General features: G+C 36.2%; 1 pseudogene; it reads left to right on the top strand.

The window, feature by feature from the left end:
• Window positions 1-21,886, top strand: part of LOC131593546 (uncharacterized) — a 46,998-nt pseudogene that overhangs the window by 22,298 nt on the left and 2,814 nt on the right.

Genomic DNA, 21,886 nt, shown 5'->3' with positions numbered 1-21,886 from the left:
ATCGTCCGTCCTGTACGTTCATCCCGGACATAAACCTAATATCAATTAAAAGAACTGAACAATCAATTGAGCTTTTTAACAAATATAAGATTGAAAAGACAATCATGAATATAGAGTACATAATCTAAATACAAGACTGGAAGTGGGTGTGCTTGACCAAGGACTTGAACTTTGATTTTGTAGCCATCCACCACAAAGACACATGGCAAAGAATCAGAATAAGACAAGTGAGATAAAAATAATTAATTACCAGTCATATGATCAGAGGCACCAGAGTCAAGGACCCAAGAACCGATGGAGGCAGATGTAGAGACAGACTACATGATTACCAAATTGGTAAATAGTGGCAGAAGATGATGGTTGATGGGTTGCTTTGAACTTAAGGATCTCATTTTAATCAGTGGCAAAAATAGTTACTTATTAGGTGATAGTTATTTAAGCAACACCAGCAACTCTAGGTTGTTATTGTCCTCTTGCCTTTGTATGATATTTAACTGTTACGCTTAGTTTCTCGCACATGATGAGCAGAACTTTGGTAAATTTGATGGAATCAGTGGCGTAGTGATTTTCCATGAAAATGTGCAAACAAGGTCGCTCAATGGTGGGCAGAACGGTGATGGTTGTGCCGATCGACGAACAATGGTTGTTTAAATAATAAATCGTATTTCCGTAGATCGAAAAATAAAAATTGGGTGCGGAAAATTGAGCCAGTCGGTGAAAACTGCAGCAGGGACAGTGGCACGACACGATGTCACATGCGGTAGGGACGGAGGTGCGTGAGGTCCAAACGTAGTGATGTTGACAGTCCATGTGAGCGCACGTGAAGGAAGTTGACGGTAATTTTCTAGGGATGGGCCAGATTAGATAAGACACTGTTCTATGTAGGGGAGGTATGCCAGAAAGTTGTCGAAAACCATGGCAGCAACGACAGTATGGTGGTGACCGGAATGAGTTACCCAAAAAATTTTCTCATCAAAAGATTGTTGGTCAATTGGGTAAAGCATGATGAACAGTTGAATCTAAACAAGTTGTACATGTGATATGGAAACTCCCAAAGGTACCAATCAAACTCCAAAACACTTCTTTTTCAATACCTTTTCACTTGTTTCCAATTGAAGGTGCGGATGTTGTCCTTGGCATGGAATGGTTACGCACACTAGGACCTCTCTTGGCTGACTTTTCCATTCCTAAGATATCTTTCACCTATAACAACAATGAGATTACTATCACCGGCTACACAAAAACCCTCATTACACCATCTACCTACAACAATTTCGGCCACCTCTTACAAACAGATTCAGTTGCTTCCATCCACCTTTTGCTTTATCAACCATCTAATGATCAAAATGATCATTCACAGCCCAATGCAAACAACATTCTTGATACCTTACCCACCACCTTACACAACCAAATTTCTGCCATCATTAAAACTTATTCTTCTATCTTTCAAAAACCCGAAGGCCTACCAGGACCACCACATACCTATTTTCCCTAACACTGCTCCAGTTAATGTCAAACCGTATCGTTACCCTCATTCATAAAAAGATGCCATGACTATGATTATTAAGGATATGCTCCATGATTGTATCATTAAACCCAGTAATAGCCCATATTCCTCACCGGTGCTTTTGGTTAGAAAAAAAGACGGTTCTTGGCGTTTCTGTGTTGATTATAGAACGCTTAATGCAATCACAATTCGTGACCGTTTTCCTATACCCATAATAGATGAAATTTTTGATGAATTGGGTTCGGCAACTATTTTCTCTAAGATTGATTTACGATCAGATTATCACCATATCCGGGTGACACCAGAGGACACTCATAAAATAGCGTTCAGAACGTTTGATGGACAGTACGAGTTCTTGGTAATGCCTTACGGGTTAACTAATGCTCCTAGTTCTTTTCAACCAGCAATGAACGATTTGCTACGACCATATCTGAGACGGTTTGTGTTAGTTTTCTTTGATGATATTCTCATTTATAGTTCTTCTTTAACTGACCATGAACATCACTTAAAATTGATTTTAGAGTTGCTTTTATCTAACAAATTTTATGCTAAGTTATCAAAATGTGTGTTTTCTGTTCCTAGTGTTGATTACTTAGGTCATATTATATCAAGTGATGGTGTAACCCCAGATCCAGCAAAGATTCAAGCTATCCAAGACTGGGCAAAACCATGTTCACTCACGGGACTCAGAGGTTTTTTAGGCCTCACCGGCTTTTATAGACGATTTGTGCGTCACTACGCCTCTCTCTCCGCTCCTCTCACCGATTTATTACATTTCACTAAGTTACAATGGACTACAGCAGCAGATACAACATTTACAACACTAAAAAGAAAAATGACAAAAACCCCGGTTCTTGGTCTTCCAGATTTCTCCAAACCCTTTGTACTTGAAATTGATGCCTCAGGTGTTGCTATTGTTGCAGTTCTCTCACAAGACGGTCATCCTATCGCTTTCTTCAGCAAAAAGTTTTGCAACCGCCTCCAAGCATCATCAGTGTATGTTTGCAAAATGTTTGCCATTACAGAAGCTGTCAAGAAGTGGAGACAATATTTAATTGGCATACATTTTCATATCTTTCGTAGACCAAAATAGCTTAAAGAACCTATTATTACAAACTATCCAGACACCAGAACAGCAAAAGTGGGCAGCAAAATTACAAGGATTTGAGTTTGATATACATTACAAACCTGGAAAAGCAAACCAAGTCGCCGATGCCTTGAGTCGCATACCGTCCGACGATGACTCTTTTTCTGCCCTCCATTTCATCCTCTGTTCCACTCCTCCTCAACCAGTTGAAATAGTATTATAAGTCAGATTCAGAAGGAAGAAAAATAAGGGATAAGGTCCAAACAGATCCTGCTATCCAGAATACTTATTAGTACAAAGATGGCCTTATGTATTTCAAAGAAAGGATTTTTATACCTGATTTTCAACAATTGCGCAACAAGGTTATCACTGAATATCACTGCAAACCAGAAGGTGGCCATTCTGGTTTGCAACCCACACTCGCTCGCTTATCTTCTTCAACAAAACAAATATATGATTACCTGAAAAACAGGGCCTCCTACAACCTCTACCTACACCTACTGAAGTATGGAGTGATTTGAGTATGAATTTTATAACTCACTTACCGAACTCTCACGATCACACAACAATCCGGGTAGTCTGCGATCGGCTATCCAAATTTTCACATTTCATAGCGCTTCCCTCCAAGTTCTCTGCTAAGGACCTCGCCATACGTTTCTCAGTGGAAATCTGTCGTTTGCACGGTGTTCCTAAATCCATCATTTCCGACCGCGATCCTCTGTTCCTCAGCACATTTTGGAAAGATCTGTTTCGTGTCCAAGGAACAACTTTGAAGTACAGCTCCACATATCACCCGAAAACAAATGGTCAAACAGAAGTTATTAACAGATGCTTAGAAACGCACTTACTCTGTTACACAAGTGAAAATACGAAACGATGGTATAAATTCTTACATTTGGCAGAGTTTTGGTATAACTCCACTTATCACTCAGCACTTCAAATGTCTCCTTTTGAGGCACTCTACGGTCGCCCACCGCCATCTTTTCCGTCATACACAGCCGGTTCCACCACAGTTCCCACCTTGGAAGCCTCCCTGCAAAGGCGTGAAGAATTAATGCAAGCTTTACACAGGAACTTATCCAAAAGCAAAAAGAAGATGGAGATCCAAGGTAATAAAAAACGAAGAGACTATATCTTTGCAGAAGGGGACCTTGTTTGGCTAAAATTGCAACCTTATCGCCAACTCTCAGTTGCTCGTCGTTCATCTCAGAAATTAGCCAAACGATATTTCAGACCATTCAAGATTCTGAACCGCGTTGGTAAGGCAGTGTATCGGCTCGATTTACCATCTTCGTCGCGGATCCACCCGGTAATACATGTCTCTGAACTCCGTGCTTTCCATGGTAAGCCGCCTTCTACACTTATGTCTCAGATTACAAATGATTGGGAACCACAGGAGGAGGAAATCATCAGTGATGAAACTGCATCGGATCCTACATCGAGCAAAACGCAACAATCAGTTTCAACAAATGTTTTTCACGATTCGTCAACAACAACAACCAGTGACAAATCAAAGATCGTTACCATACCTGCAGGTCTTGAAGCTAAAAACAACAACATGTCCTTGACGGTCAGTGATACCACAAAGCAAGCAGAGGAACAAGAAAACAAAAGGGAAGTCTCTTCACTAAAGGAGAACGGTGAAGAAGTTCACAGAAAAGAGAGAGAGTTTTCTAGAGTTAATGAGGAAGTGAATGACTTCAACTCCCCTACTGATAGCATTAAGTCTGGATCACTTGAAACCAGTACAACACATGAAGTCTTTGTTAGTTCCAACACGCCAACTCAATCTCCACCATCGGTTTCTTTGGATTCTCTGTCCAACACATCTCAGCCCTCAGATAAGGTATCCGTTGGCACACTTCCCCACTGCCAGCCTGTTTCCTTGGGCACGCGTATACAACTGTCCCCCACGCCTTGCAACTTGTCAGATTCCATTCCCCATTCAAATTCGAGTGAACATGGAATTACCCTAGCTGGACCGTCGCAGTGGGCCACCCACGAAAATGTTTCCACTACGCCAAAAAAGTTATTTAATAGCACTTTTTTTGATTTTTGATAGCGCTTAAAAGTGCTATTAACCGAGCGGCTATTGTAAATATTTTTTGTTTAATAGCGCTTTAGAAGTGCTATTAATGTACCGATTTTTAATAGCGTTTTTGAAAAAGCGCTACTAAAGTGGACAGTTTGCGCTTTCCCAAACATATTTTGATTTGATTTTGATAGCACTTTCAAACAAAACGCTATTATAGGGCACATGTTTGATAGCACTTTCAAATAAAGTGCTATTGTAGGGCATGTGTTTGATAGCGCTTTTAAACAAAGTGCTATTATATGGTACATGTTTGATAGCACTTTCTCTTAAAAGTGCTATTATAGGATATTTCATTAATAGCACTCTCTTTACAAAATGCTATTGTAGTACATTTTTTTAAGTGCATAAAATCAATTCAATATAGCCAAACAAAGAAAAGAAAACAATATGGGTATAAAAATAAATTAATATTTAAATTTGTTTAGTATGTTTTATGAATTGCAAGGAAATGGAAAAGCATAAGTTCAACATTAAGCCTTAAAAACCAAATTCGTGTTTGGAAAATTTATAAGACTAACTAATGCATCTAATTACTACAAATACATAAATCAGTATCATACTATTAGATGCCTCCACATAGCATATCCATCTCTTGATATCAAAAGAGACCGAGATCCCATATAGTCAAAGGAAGGCCAATACAAGTCATCAAGTCCAACAACTTCTCTAAAATTCTCACCATTATTAGTCTCATAATCCATATTCAAAACCCTTGATGCCACGTAATCATTTGTTGTGTCAAACACATACAGTCCTAGGCCACAAACACCCATGACAAAGTTAGAGTTACCCCAAACCTGTGAAACTGCTACATAATGTGAGTGTACATTGGATTCTGGAAATGCATAGGTGCTGAATAGTCTTTGTTTTCTCAACGAAAATTGGTGTATCAGTGATGAAGGTTGTCTTTTTCCTGTTGAATTGGAAGTGGTGCATCCGAGGAAGAGAGAATCACCACGAGAGAAAATAGATTGTACGTTGACACCGCGTTTTGGTATCTTGAGGCCTATGCCGAACGCTTAACGAAAGTCTAATATATTGATATAATCTGATGTACAAAACACACCATCCTTTCCTTAAGCTTCTGATGATCTTACTCTGCATTATGAACACACCATTTTTTCTTAGTGGAAAGATAACTACTATAACATATATGCAATACAACAACAAAAATATCGGTTTGCTGGAAATAAGCTGCTACGATGAGAGGAAAATGAGAGTTTTAAAACGAAAATGGCAGCAAAAAATGAAAATAGAAAAATATTACTGCAATGCAAACAAGAAAACACTAAAATAGTGACTAAGTAATTCAGAAACATGGTATGTTATAACTTATAACAAAAGCAAGAAGTAGAAGTTCAAATCCAACTCACCTTTTCCTGACCCCTCCATCGAGCTATGCATCAGTATTGTTCACATGGAGAGCAGAAATTTTCTTACCACCAAAAGGAACAGAGACTAAAGCCTAGGGACTAAGTGAGCTCACATCCCACAAAGAAAGTGATTCAGCTTCAGCTGCAACTACTTTCCCTCTATTTCTTCACTGCAGAGGACAAGAATATTCCATAGCAACAACAGGCTTTGGAACCTCCCACCTCATCACTTGCTCTCCGTCGCGAACATCGAAAACTTTCATCCCTCTCTGTGAGGTACAAGTAGAGAAAACAAGAGGTCCAAGGGTTTATACCACCATTGACTAGCTTCTGCTGGAAAGCTTTTACTTCCTTAGTGTAAAAATCCCATGAACAAAAGCCGGATTCCATTGGGTTGCCAGCTGATGCAGCAACTACATACAGTATCTTCCAGAGCAACCATCCGAGCTTTGAGCATGAATTAACCAACAATCTCTCCATATGCTAGGTGAAACTCCTGGAGGAGGAATATATACATATTTTTCCTAAAAGCATAATAAATTTTCAGCAGCTAATATTAGCCTACAGATCATACAAGGATTCATGGGCAGAATAATATTTATATAAAGAGATGATCATCAACAATTAGAAATTCATTAGTCCGTGTTAGATCCTAACGTGACTTTTTTTCATCGCAGCTGTAGATACTAAGCCGCAAATTGGTGATTGCTCGCATTGCTCAATAGCCTAGATTATAATAAAACTACTTAAAATGTATTTTTTTTAAGAAGCAAAAAAGAAGTTTATTACAATAAGTCAAGGCATAAGTCATGCCAAGTTGAGGATACAAGTGATTAATTGAATCACTTTCTCAATTGAATTAGTTGAGGATGCAGGATTTTGGGATGATGTCATGGTTTAGTATAAACAGTTAACATAGAATTGAGTGCAAACAAAGTATAATAGTAATGAGGCATAAAATAGGGATGAAAATATAGGAGAAACTATGTAGCCTTCGTTGAAAAAGAGAAAAGTTTCACCAGAAAACATAGAGGACTAGGGTCTCCTTGCATTCACATGGTCGGGACATCGGTGTTCTTTCAATCAAGAACGATGGTTTAGATTCTAGCTCAGTATTTCGAGTTATAATATTAAAATCTACAATTTTTTTGGTCATATGATCCAAATGAACAGTCACTGATGTCCCTAATCTCTATTAAATTATCGCAAGAGAAAAGGAAGAACGAGGGTACATACAAAAGGCTCTGTTTCCTCTAATCCACCTCCCCAAATGTAAATACAGGATAAACTATTCACTAGAAACGTCATCCATTTGGCACCCTTTTTGAATGATTTCACATGATTGCAAGATAAAAAAAGAATTAAATCAATATACATCAAACACAAATTTACCCTAATTCACCTCTCTAAACACGATTGCAAGAGAAAAAAAGCTCAAAAAGAAGAAGAATCTGTATACCTACCTTCAAAGATTCCGGCGATGCTGAAGGGGTTCGACAAAATGGCTGGGTTCTTCGAGAGAGGAGGTTTGGTGAAGTTCCAGTTGGAAGGGGTTCGACCACTGAAAGGGTTACACCTGGTGATAGGGTTTCACCGGTGAAAGGATGCACTTCTGGTCGGCTGGGTTAACGAAGATGGAGGTTCACGAAGATGGTGATGAAAGCGAACAGCTGGGTTGATAGTACGCACGAAGTATGTTTTTGTTTTAGCGGTCACCCAAATCTTTATGTGCTTAAATGAAAAGTCGCCCTTTTTTATTTTTTTTATTTTATAAAAATTAATAATAGCACTTTTAAAGGAAATGCTATCTTAGTTAATAGTATTAATAGCGTTTTTAAAAATGTGCTATTTTTTTTAAGTTTAATAATAGCATTTTTTCATAAAGTGCTATCAAAATCCTATTGTTAGCATCATATGATAGCGTCTGGCGATAAAGTGCTATTATAAACTTTCTTTTTTCTTTTCAATAGCACTTTCTTCAAAAGTGCTATTAAATTAAGCGATACAAAAAATCAAATTTGGCGTAGTGTTCTCAGAGTTATTAAGCCCAACCTTGAGGACAATGTTGCTTTTGGACCGGATGGTAATGATACTAGGTCCATTAGAATTAGACTTATGCCCAAATGGCTACAAGATTATGTTACAAAATAATGTGCTAGTTATGTTATTTTTATGTGTTTTCTTTTTGGGCCAGGCCCATTTTCGGACAGCCTTTTAAGCATAAACCCTAGTGTATTTTGGAATGGCCGTAAAATTGCCATTAGTGTAACTTTAATTGATAATATTTTTCCCAACTTTTTAAAAATATAAGCAATTGTACATCTAGTGAACATTTTGGTATTGTTATCTTAATGATTTTAATCTATACTCTATTTTTTTTAGGTTTTGTTCATCGAATTCCCAATTTACAAGATGATACTAATAGTGAAAATTCAAGTGTAGAAACCACAACAAATGCTGATGTCGGTGTTGAGATTGAAGTTGAAGCAATATTAGGAGATAAATTGACTTCTTCACAGGTCAATTTGAATCAATCTCTTTATTCAAGCTAATCACCATGAAAATGTCATTCAATCAAACATGTTTTTTATGCTGTTACAAATGAAACAAATACTAGAGGCAGATCATGAATCAGTTGCAAATACAAAAGTAGTTTGCAGGCCGTGTAGAATTCGATAATCTAAGGGTTTACTAATTAGTAATACATGATATTAATTATTAGTTTTATATCAATGATGCATTTGTTCTTACTATAGAAGTTGGAGACTGAACAATTCACAAGTCAACAAGGTTCCATAAATCTACAAGATCTAATTGGAAAAATTGATACTGCAATCAAACCTTCTCAGGCAAGTAATTTAATACAGTATCATCTTATTATGCATATAAATTCATTACAACTTATTTATATTCTTATGTTACAGTGTGTGAAAGAAACAAATGAGAAAAGTATTCAAGAAGACTATATGACAATAACAGCCTCAACTCATTTAGAATTAGTCAGTTCATCACAAACGAGTGTGAGTTTGTAGAATCTAATAATGAATGAGTAAAAGAGATATACACTGACAGTGTAAAATATTTTTACACGGTTAACCAATCACAACCATGTATCGAATTAAAATATAATTTTAATTTAAAAAAATTAATATGACATAATGAATTGAATGCTTCTTTTGAATTGAATGCTTTTTTTAATATGACATAATAATTTTAATTTTGATTGGTTGTATCTGTAAAGTTAGTTTACAATGTCAGTGCACTACCTTTAAACTCATAATGAATTGAATGCTTCTTTTGTTCTTTGTTTTTTTATTCTTTCTATAATAAAGTTAGGCTCTTCTAAACTAATATATATATATATATATATATATATATATATATATATATATATATATATATATATATATATATATATATATATATATATATATATATATATATATATATATATAAGGTGGTTAATCCTACAAATATTAGTATTTCGGATATCGATAATATCATTTGTTTATTTGAATATGTGTAGGAACAAGATCTTGATGTTGGAGATTATCCAAAAACTACAAAGGTTAAAGATATTCAAGGTGACAACTATTTAGACCAATTTTATTTTATGTTATCTTATGTGTTATCACGCTTTTGATTCTCAAGTTGAATTCTCTCCCTTCCCATATATTGTTCAATTTCTCTAAACGAAGATGATGTCATGAAAGCGCCTATAAAATATTATGCCGAGTCACATGTACACGACAAAATCCTTTAGAATATACACATATGTATGGATTTGGATCCTCTGCAGTGTTTTCTCTCATGTTTCTATTCAGCCATCATCTTAGCCACTCATCTATCATTTTTCTCACTTTTCAAAGTAACATCTTTTCATCTCTATAATTTTTATCCATTCTTAGCCACTAGATGAAGCATGAGAGGGATGGTAGGAGGGAAAGGCATGAGAGGATCTATTTCCCATATGTATATGTCACTTTCTCTACGAATATTTACTTTTGCAAACTGTTGGAGATGCAGACAAGTTGGATTCTTAAAAGAGGTTATTAAACTATAAGAGAGTGAGAGACATTTGAATAAACTGTGTCTAAGAAACATTATGGAGATTGTATTATATATAGAGAGTTACAACTAATTACATGTTATAGTCGATGTGAGACATTCTATATACAAATATTCATAACACTCTCCCTCAAGCCGGATCATATATGTCGTATGAGTCAAGCCTGTTACAAATGCAATCCACTAGAAAATCCCTAAGATACTTTGTAAACATATCATCCATTTGGTCTTCAAATTTGACGAAATATATGGTGATTTCTCCTGAAAGTACCTTGTTACTTATATAATGACATTCTATTTCTACGTGCTTGGTCTGTTCATCAAAAATTGGATTAGATGCAATGTGGAGTTCCGCTTGATTATCGCATATGATTTTTGTGTTCTGAAGATTTCCTAACCAAGCTATGTTCTGAGAGTAAATTTTTCAGCCATGCAAGCTCCTTTGAGGCTTCTGCCATAACACAATATTCAACTTCATCACTAGATAGTGCAACTGTATTTTGTTTCTTGCTTCTCCATGAGATCTTATTACCTTTAATTAGAACACAATTAGATCTCCTATCCGACGGTGATCCGCCTCTGTCTGCATCTATATAACAAATGATTTTAGCATCACCCTTATCTTCATATAATAGTCCCCATCCAGGTGCATTCTTTATATATCTAAGAGTGAAAATGACAACATCCCAGTGATTATCACCTATGTTATTAATAGCGGCCGGCACGGCCGAGATAGCGGTGCGGCACAGAAAAATTGGCCTGGCCGCTTCCAAGTGTACTGGTCCAGCGCGAAATGAGAAAGCGAGTGGTGGGGCCGTGATCGCGGCTCTGAAAGCGGGTCGAATGCGGGTGGCGCGGCCGCGATTGTATAAAACAAGGCAAACATTGAAACAGATTGCTAAGAGAGAAGAGAGATCTTGTGCGTGAAACATATAGAGAGAGAGCATAGCAGAAATAACAAGGAGAGAGAAAGTTGTTATTTTCTTTACTTGAAAATTGCAATGAATGTTGGTATGCGGCACTTTACTCAGCCTTCTCTCTCATACTCTTAACTTAGGGTTTGGCTAAAATAATGGGCTTAATCCGGAATGAAACATACAGCCCAATGCAATACCGCCTGCAAATCACACACTCCTCCTGTTAGCTCAGTGCCCCAGGTTTTTTATTGGTCTTTTTGTTTTGTTTTTTAGGCCATATGCCCAAGTAGTTGTTTCATTTTCTAAACACCACCCCTCACTATTATTTAAAACCCTTGGTTTTTATTTTAATTTTTTATTTCGTATATAAAAATATATTAAATAGAAAATAAAAAATAGAAAAAATCAAATAGCGCTCGCGCTGCTCCCTGCTTCCGCACCACTACCATTTTGGTGCTGACCGCACCGCGCCGCTTTCTGAGATTAACATAAATTATCACAAGTACCGTTCTAAAACTAGCTCACAATGCTCACCAGAAATGTAATATTCGGTCTAGTGACTGTAAGATAGTTGAGTCTATCCACAAGTCAACGACGAAGCCAACAAACAACTCTAGAATTATAGGAAATAGTAAAACATGGAGGCTGATCATTTAAACTTCCTCTTTAATGTCCAACTAATGAACTGGCTAGTGTTGAATGAAAGCCATTTCAAAAAGGATATGGGCTGAACTTATCTTGGGCATCATAGAAAAAGTGTCACTATAATCAAGACCAAATATCTATGTATCTTTTGCTACCAAATAGGCTTTGAAACGATTGATTTGACCATCTGGTCCAACTTTCGCTGTATAAATCCATCGACACCCCACTAAAGTGTTATTTGAATGCAGTACAACCATTTCTTCCACCATCTCCTAATGCCAATTGGCATCAGTCATAACTTCACCTGTATACTTAGGAATAGACACAAAATCCAAAGCAGAAACGAAAGAGACATTGGAAGCAAAAAGTCAATCATAATTTATAACACAAGCATTTTTAGGTTAGGATGATGATACTAAATACATTTTCTTAATACTATTGGAAGATCAAGTTCAGATGACGTAACTAAATAAGTAGTTGAAGCAGGAGATGGTGATGGTCGATCAATATCATCTCTTACTTTCGATGGAAGGGGTGTCTGTCGTTGGTAGACCTGCAATGAGTTGTAGAAGTATCCTAAAAAAATATATTTGAAATATTTATCAGAAAGTTTGTCTTTACTTGGATGGAGGTCATGAACAAAGCATGTGCTACAACACTGTTATCAGAATCGCGATCAGAATCGTAAAATCCATGGATTTTGCGATTTTGCTCACCCTAAACAATCTGAATCGTGGGTAGAATCCTAATCCAGAGCAAAATCCCAATAAAATCGCACAAAATCGCAGCAAAATCCGCGATTTTATATGGATTCCACCGATTTTGGTTTTTTTTTTTGTGTGGGTAATTTTAGAATGGGTAAAGGCGACCCGTTTAATAATTGTTCTGTTCTGGGCTAATAATTGACTAATCTGGGATAATAATTGTTTCTAATATGGACTATGGCTAACAGGTTAATGTGTATATATATAGTTATATAGTTATATACTATTATGAGTTGAATCCATCGATTTTGGTTGCGATTTTCGATTATGCGATCTTGATTTCCCCTTTCGATTCAACAAAACGATTTGAGTAGAATCCACCGATTTTGGTTGCGATTTACGATTTTTCGATCTTACTATACTCTTTCGATTCAAAGTAAACTCTCGATTCTGACAACCTTGTGCTACAAGTTGTGAGAAGTGCATCACCCCAAAAACGATTAGGGGCATTATGATGAAGTAAAATAGTCTGTGTAGTTTTAATTAAATAATAATTATTTTATTCAGCAACACCATTTTGTTGTGGTTCGTGAGCAAATGATGATTGATGAATAATCCCCTGTAATGTTAAAAAAGATTGAAACTGGGATGACATATATTCACGAGCATTATCCATGCGTAAATTTTTAATGGAAGTGTCAAACTTGTTTATAATTTCAGAATAAATTTCATGGAGTATATGGAAGACATCTGAAAGATTTTTCATAAAAAATATCCAAGTATAACGTGAAAAATCATCCATGAAGGTTATGAAGTAATAATATCCTAAAAATAAGTTAACACGAGTAGGACCCCAAATATTAGAATGAACTAAAGCAAAAGGTGTCGCAACACTTCTATTTACTCGTTGACAATAGGTGTAACAATTATGGTTGCTTAATTGACATGATTGACACTTAAATGAAAAAAGCTTAAAAAAATTTAGGAACTAAAAGCTGCATCTTACTAAGGCTAGGGTGACCCAGAAGTTGATGTCTAAGTATTTGAGAAGCAATAATACCACGTTCTACCGGTGATGATAGATGATATAATCATGCAGACTCACTCCCTTTTCCAATCGTCCGTCCTGTACGTTCATCCCGGACATAAACCTAATATCAATTAAAAGAACTGAACAATCAATTGAGCTTTTTAACAAATATAAGATTGAAAAGACAATCATGAATATAGAGTACATAATCTATATACAAGACTTGAAGTGGGTGTGCTTGACCAAGGACTTAAACTTTGATTTTGTAGCCATCCACCACAAAGACACATGGCAAAGAATCAGAATAAGACAAGTGAGATAAAAATAATTTATTACCAGTCATATGATCAGAGGCACCGGAGTCAAGGACCCAAGAACCGATGGAGGCAGATGTAGAGACAGACTACATGATTACCAAATTGGGAAATAGTGGCAAAAGATGATGGTTGATGGGTTGCTTTGAACTTAAGGATCTCTTTTTAATCAGTGGCTAAAATAGTTACTTATTTGGTGATAGTTATTTAAGCAACACCAGCAACTCTAGGTTGTTGTTGTCCTCTTGCCTTTGTATGATATTTAACTGTTACGCTTAGTTTCTCGCACATGATGAGCAGAACTTTGGTAAGTTTGATGGAATCAGTGGCGTAGTGATTTTCCATGAAAATGTGCAAAAAAGGTCGCTCGATGGTGGGCAGAACGGTGATGGTTGTGCCGATCGACGAACAATGGTTATTTAAATAATAAATCGTATTTCCGTAGATCGAAAAATAAAAATTGGGTGCAGAAAATTGAGCCAGTCGGTGAAAACTGCGGCAGGGACAGTGGCACGACACGATGTCATGCGGTAGGGACGGAGGTGCGTGAGGCCCAAACGTAGTGATGTTGACAGTCCATGTGAGCGCATGTGAAGGAAGTTGACGATAATTTTCTAGGGATGGGCCAGATTAGATAAGACACTTTTCTATGTAGGGGAGGTATGCCAGAAAGTTGCCGAAAACCATGGCAGCAACGACAGTATGGTGGTGACCGGAATGAGTCACCCAAAAAATTTTCCCACCAAAAGATTGTTGGTCAATTGGGTAAAGCATGATGAACAGTTGAATCTAAACAAGTTGTACATATGATATTGAAACTCCAAAAACATTAAAATTTAAAGGTTCCATCAATGGTCTTGATGTGGCAGTTCTGATTGACACATGTAGTACACATAATATACTCCAACCACGGATTGCTCAGCATTTGAAACTTCCAACACAACAAATTCCAAATTTCTCCGTGATGGTTGTTAAAGGTTCTAAGTTATATTGCTCGGGAATTTGCCCAAAGGTACCAATCAAAATCCAAAACACTTCTTTTTCAATACCTTTTCACTTGTTACCAATTGAAGGTGCGAATGTTGTCCTTGGCATGGAATGGTTATGCACACTAGGACCTCTCTTGGCTGACTTTTCCATTCCTAAGATATCTTTCACCTATAACAACAATGAGATTACTATCACCGGCTACACAAAAACCCTCATTACACCATCTACCTACAACAATTTCGGCCACCTCTTACAAATAGATTCAGTTGCTTCCATCCACCTTTTGCTTTATCAACCATCTAATGATCAAAATGATCATTCACAACCCAATGCAAACAGCATTCTTGATACCTTACCCACCACCTTACCCATCCAAATTTCTGGCATCATTAAAACTTATTCTTCTATCTTTCAAAAACCCCAAGGCCTACCCCTAACCCGCCCCCATGACCACCACATACCTATTTTCCCTAACTCTGCTCCAGTTAATGTCAAACCGTATCGTTACCTTCATTCACAAAAAGATGCCATGACTATGATTATTAAGGATATGCTCCATGATGGTATTATTAAACCCAGTAACAACCCATATTCCTCACCGGTGCTTTTGGTTAGAAAAAAAGATGGTTCTTGGCGTTTCTGTGTTGATTATAGAACACTTAATGCAATCACAATTCGTGACCGTTTTCCTATACCCGTAATAGATGAACTTTTTGATGAATTGGGTTCGGAAACTATTTTCTCTAAGATTGATTTACAATCAGGTTATCACCATATCCGGGTGACACCAGAGGACACTCATAAAACAGCGTTCAGAACATTTGATGGACAATACGAGTTCTTGGTAATGCCTTTCGGCTTAACTAATGCTCCTAGTTCTTTTCAACCAGCAATGAACGATTTGCTACGACCATATCTGAGACGGTTTGTGCTAGTTTTCTTTGATGATATTCTCATTTATAGTTCTTCTATAACTGACCATGAACATCACTTAAAATTGATTTTAGAGTTGCTTTTATCTAACAAATTTTATGCTAAGTTATCAAAATGTGTGTTTTCTGTTCCTAGTGTTGATTACTTAGGTCATATTATATCAAGTGATGGTGTAACCCCAGATCCAGCAAAGATTCAAGCTATCCAAGACTGGCCAAAACCATGTTCACTCACGGCACTCAGGGGTTTTTTAGGCCTCACCGGCTTTTATAGACGATTTGTGCGTCACTACGCCTCTCTCTCCGCTCCTCTCACCGATTTATTACATTTCACTAAGTTACAATGGACTACAGCAGCAGATACAACATTTACAACACTAAAAAGAAAAATGACAGAAACCCCGGTTCTTGGTCTTCCAGATTTCTCCAAACCCTTTGTATTTGAAACTGATGCCTCAAGTGTTGTTATTGTTGCATTTCTCTCACAAGACGGTCATCCTATCGCTTTCTTCAGCAAAAAGCTTTGCAACCGCCTCCAAGCATCATCAGTGTATGTTTGCGAAATGTTTGCCATTACAGAAGCTGTCAAGAAGTGGAGACAATATTTAATTGGCAGACATTTTCATATCTTTCATAGACCAAAAAAGCTTAAAGAACCCATTATTACAAACTATCCAGACACCAGAACAGCACAAGTGGGCAGCAAAATTACAAGGATTCGAGTTTGATATACATTACAAACCTGGAAAAGCAAACCAAGTCGCCGATGCCTTGAGTCGCATACCGGCCGACGATGACTCTTTTTTTGCTCTCCAATTCATCCCCTGTTCCACTCCTCCTCAACCAGTTGAAACAGTATTATAAGTCAGATTCAGAAGGAAGAAAAATAAGGGATAAGGTCCAAACAGATCCTGCTATCCAGAATACTTATCAGTATAAAGATGGCCTTATGTATTTCAAAGAAAGGATTTTTATACCTGATTTTCAACAATTGCGCAACAAGGTTATCACTGAATATCACTGCACACCAGAAGGTGGCCATTCTGGTTTGCAACCCACACTCGCTGGCTTATCTTCTTCAACAAAACAAATATATGACTACCTGAAAAACAGGGCTCCTACAACCTCTACCTACACCTACTAAAGTATGGAGTGATTAGAGTATGAATTTTATAACTCACTTACCGAACTCTCAGGATCACACAACAATCCGGGTAGTCTGCGATCGGCTATCCAAATTTTCACATTTCATAGCGCTTCCCTCCAAGTTCTCTGCTAAGGACCTCGCCATACGTTTCTCAGTGGAAATCTGTCGTTTGCACGGTGTTCCTAAATCCATTGTTTCCGACCATGATCCTCTGTTCCTCAGCACATTTTGGAAAGAACTGTTTCGTGTCCAAGGAACAACTTTGAAGTACAGCTCCACATATCACTCGAAAACAAATGGTCAAACAGAAGTTATTAACAGATGCTTAGAAATGTACTTACGCTGTTACACAAGTGAAAATACGAAACGATGGTATAAATTCTTACATTTGGCAGAGTTTTGGTATAACTCCACTTATCACTCAGCACTTCAAATGTCTCCTTTTGAGGCACTCTACGGCCGCCCACCGCCATCTTTTCCGTCATACACAGCCGGTTCCACCACAGTTCCCACCTTGGAAGCCTCCCTGCAAAGGCGTGAAGAATTAATGCAAGCTTTACACAGGAACTTATCCAAAAGCAAAAAGAAGATGGAGATCCAAGGTAATAAAAAACGAAGAGACTATACCTTTGCAGAAGGGGACCTTGTTTGGCTAAAATTGCAACCTTATCGCCAACTCTCAGTTGCTCGTCGTTCATCTCAGAAATTAGCCAAACGATATTTCGGACCATTCAAGATTCTGAACCGCGTCGGTAAGGCAGTGTATCGGCTCGATCTACCATCTTCGTCGCGGATCCACCCGGTAATACATGTCTCTCAACTCCGCGCTTTCCATGGTAAGCCGCCTTCTACACTTCTGTCTCCGATTACAAAGGATTGGGAACCACAGGAGAAGGAAATCATCAGTGATGAAACTGCATCGGATCCTACATCGAGCAAAACGCAACAATCAGTTTCAACAAATGTTTTTCACGATTCGTCAACAACAACAACCAGTGATAAATCAAAGATCGTTACCATACCTGCAGGTCTTGAAGCTAAAAACAACAACATGTCCTTGACGGTCGATGATACCACAAAGCAAACAGAGGAACAAGAAAACAAAAGGGAAGTCTCTTCACCAAAGGAGAACGGTGAAGAAGTTCACAGAAAAGAGAGAGAGAGAGTTTTCTAGAGTTAATGAGGAAGTGAATGACTTTAACTCCCCTACTGATAGCATTAAGTCTGGATCACTTGAAACAAGTACAACACGTGAAGTCTTTGTTAGTTCCAACACGTCAACTCAATCTCCACCATCGGTTTCTTTGGATTCTTTGTCCAACACATCTCAGCCGTCAGATAAGGTATCCGTTGGCACACCTCCCCACTGCCAGCCTGTTTCCTTGGGCACGCGTATACAACTGTCCCCCACGCCTTGCAACTTGTCTGATTCCATTCCCCATTCAAATTCGAGTGAACATGGAATTATCCTGGCTGGACCGTCGCAGTGGGCCACCCACGAAAATGGTTCTCATAGAGTTATTAAGCCCAACCTTGAGGACAAGGTTGCTTTTGGACCGGATGGTAGTGATACTAGGTCCATTAGAATTATACTTATGCCCAAATGGCTACAAGATTATGTTACAAAATAATGTGTTAGTTATGTTATTTTTATGTGTTTTCTTTTTGGGCCAGGCCGATTTTCGGACAGCCTTTTAAGCATAAACCCTAGTGTATTTTGGAATGGCTGTAAAATTGCCATTAGTGTAACTTTAATTGATAATATTTTTCCCAACTTTTTAAAAATATAAGCAATTGTACATCTAGTGAACATTTTGGTATTGTTATCTTAATGATTTTAATCTATACTCTATTTTTTTAGGTTTTGTTCATCGAATTCCCAATTTACAAGATGATACTAGTAGTGAAAATTCAAGTATAGAAACCACAACAAATGCTGATGTCGGTGTTGAGATTGAAGTTGAAGCAATATTAGGAGACGAAGTGACTTATTCACAGGTCAATTTGAATCAATCTCTTTATTCAAGTACTCACACATGTTTTTATGCTGTTACAAATGAAACAAACACTAGAGGCAGATCATGAAATATTTGTTGAAAATGCTTCTGATTTAGAGACACCATTAGTTGCAATATTACCAATAAATTCAAAAGTAATTTGCAGGCCATGTAGAATTCCCATGCATATTCATATACATACTTTTCACTCAATAATCTAAGGCTTTACATAGTAATACATGTTATTAATTTTTAATTTTATATCACTAATGCATTTTTTCTTATTATAGAAGTTGCAGAATGAACAGTCCATAAATCAACAAGGTTCCATAAATCAACAAGATTCTCTTGGGGAAATCGATACTGCCATCAAACCTTCTCAGGCAAATAATATAATACACCATATCACCTCATTTTGCATATAATTCTAAAAATAAATAGAATTCACTACAACTTATTTGTATTTTTATGATTCAGTGTGTCAAAGAAACAAATGACCAAGGTATTCAAGAAGACTATCTATCAGATAAAATTGTAGCGGCAACCATTTCTGAAATAACGAATGAGCCACCTATACAATTAGTTTCTCCTAAACTAAAGGCATATCTCTCCTGTATTGCTTGTTTTAATTTTGAACCTTTTTCAATCTAGGAATTGAATCATGCTGTCAACTTAAACATCCTTTTTAATTTTATGCAGGGTGTTGAAGAATGGGCTGCATTAAGAAATGCCAAGACAATAACAACCTCAAGTAATTTAGAATTAGTCGGTTCATCACAAATGAGTGTGAGTTTAAAGAATCTAATCATGAATTTAATGATTTCAAATCTTGATTCCTTTGTTTTTAGTTTTTTATTCTTTCTATAACAAAGTCAGATCATTCTTCCAAACTAGAATATATATATATATATGAGAATGCCTTTTTTTTCTCTCCTCCATCTTTAAAATAAAAGATTGAAGAGAGATAAAAAAATCTTAACACATAATCTCCACCATTTATTTTAAAATCCAATGGTTCAGATTCATTCTCACATTCTCATATAAATAAGGCATTCTCATATGATATGCTATATATATATATATATATATATATATATATATTAGATATTGATGATATTATTTGTTAATTTGATTATGTATAGGAACAAGATGTTGCTGATAGATATTCTCTCGAAACTACCAAGGTTAATGATGACCAAGGTGATGATTCAGTAGACCAATTTTATTTTCTTATGTCATCTTATCACCTTTTTGATTTTAAAGTTGAACTTCCCTCCCACATTTTGTTTAGTTTCTCTAAATGAAGTGACTATCATGAAAGTGCTTATACAATAATGGTTTTATGTGACTTTCTATCTGAATATATACTTTTTAAAAATGTATGAGATGCAGACAATTTTGATCCTCAAAAGAGATGAGCTTACTTGATTAATGACTGTCTTTCTAGATACATCGTATAAACTTTGTTATATCTTTACCATGCATTTTTCTCTTTATTTTAATAGTAACAAATTAACTTCGTTGGCCGAAGATTATAACCCTATGTTTAGAAATCGGTAAAAATCACGGCAATACCGCACGGTTTGCAAAAGCTACAGAAAATCATCTTGCAAAGGATGTTAACGTGCAATAACGGTAACCAACAGTGATACCAAACACACGCTAATTAATTAAAGGTTTTAAAGTAGGAATGGGCATGAATAAGTACTTTAAAATGTAAGGATTTGTAGAGTTATGAATATCCTAACTAATAGAAGCTTTATAAAAGTGGTAAAATGTTAATTATAAGACATATATCTCTAGGAAATTTTTTTAAATATCCTCTTAAATGGTTGTAAAATAGTCATTAGTGCCACTTTAATTAATAAAATATATTTCTTTTTCCAATATGTTAAAAAATATAAGCAATTGTACAACTAATGACATCATGGTTTTTTTGGTATACTTATTACTTATTATCTAATGATTTTAATCAAAACTATTTTTCTGTAGATTTTCAAAACAGTGAACATTTTGAGAGTCGATTTCAACAATTAGAAGAAACCACAAAAGATGTTGTGGTTGGTGTTGGGACTGAAGTTGAACCACCATTAGGGCACAAATTGACTTCTTCACAGGTTAATATCAATCTCATTATTCAATCTACTCACATCTGAATACAATCACGATGACAATATCTCGGAATCAAACATATTTTTGTGCAGATAATAACGAAACAAACACCACAAGAAGATCATGAATTAACGGAAAATGCTTCTAATTTAAAGACACCATCAGTTGCAGTATTGGTGACAAGTTCAAAAGTAATTTGCAGACCATTTCAAATTCTCTTGAATATTCCCATGCATAATACTCATTTAATTATCAAAGGATTAATTATTTGTTTTATATCATTAATGCATATTTTTCTTAATACAGGAGTTGGAGAAAGAACAACCACGAAGTGAACAAGGTTTGATAAAACAACAAGATCCACATGGAGAAATCGATACTACCATCAAATCTTCTCAGGCAAATAATTTAAAACAGTATCACCTCATTGTGCATACAAATCTTAAAATAATTAGGTTTTACTTCAAGTGCTTCTGAAAAATTTACTAACATAAGGAATGAGCCAATACAATTAGTTTTTCCAAAATAAAGGCATTTCCCATAAATTGCTTGTTTTCCTTTTTACTATCAACTTCAATATCCTTTTAATGCTTCCAAAAATATGGCTAGATTGAATGGTTGACTGAAATATAGGATGTGTTTGGATTAGCGGTGGAAAGAATTGATTCTAGCATAATTGAGTTTGGTAAAATTGATTATAAAAGAATTGAGTTTAGCATAATTGATCTAGGTTTGATTCTTTTGCTTTTTGTAGTTTATTATTTCTATAATACAGTAAGGCTCTTCCAAATTACAATATTTATAGATAAATTTAATAAGGCTAATCATACAAATATTAATATTTTGGATATTGATATTATAATTTTTTTATTTGAATCTGTTAGGAACAAGATGTTGATGATAGAGATTCTCTAGAAATTGCTAATGTTAATGATAATCAAGGTAACGACTCTTATAGACTAATTTTA

This window comes from Vicia villosa, linkage group LG3 (genome assembly GCF_029867415.1).
Source record: "Vicia villosa cultivar HV-30 ecotype Madison, WI linkage group LG3, Vvil1.0, whole genome shotgun sequence".
NCBI classification, from domain to species: domain Eukaryota; kingdom Viridiplantae; phylum Streptophyta; class Magnoliopsida; order Fabales; family Fabaceae; genus Vicia; species Vicia villosa.
Note: the sequence above shows the minus strand (reverse complement) of the source record. Positions and strands in the feature narration are given on the sequence as shown.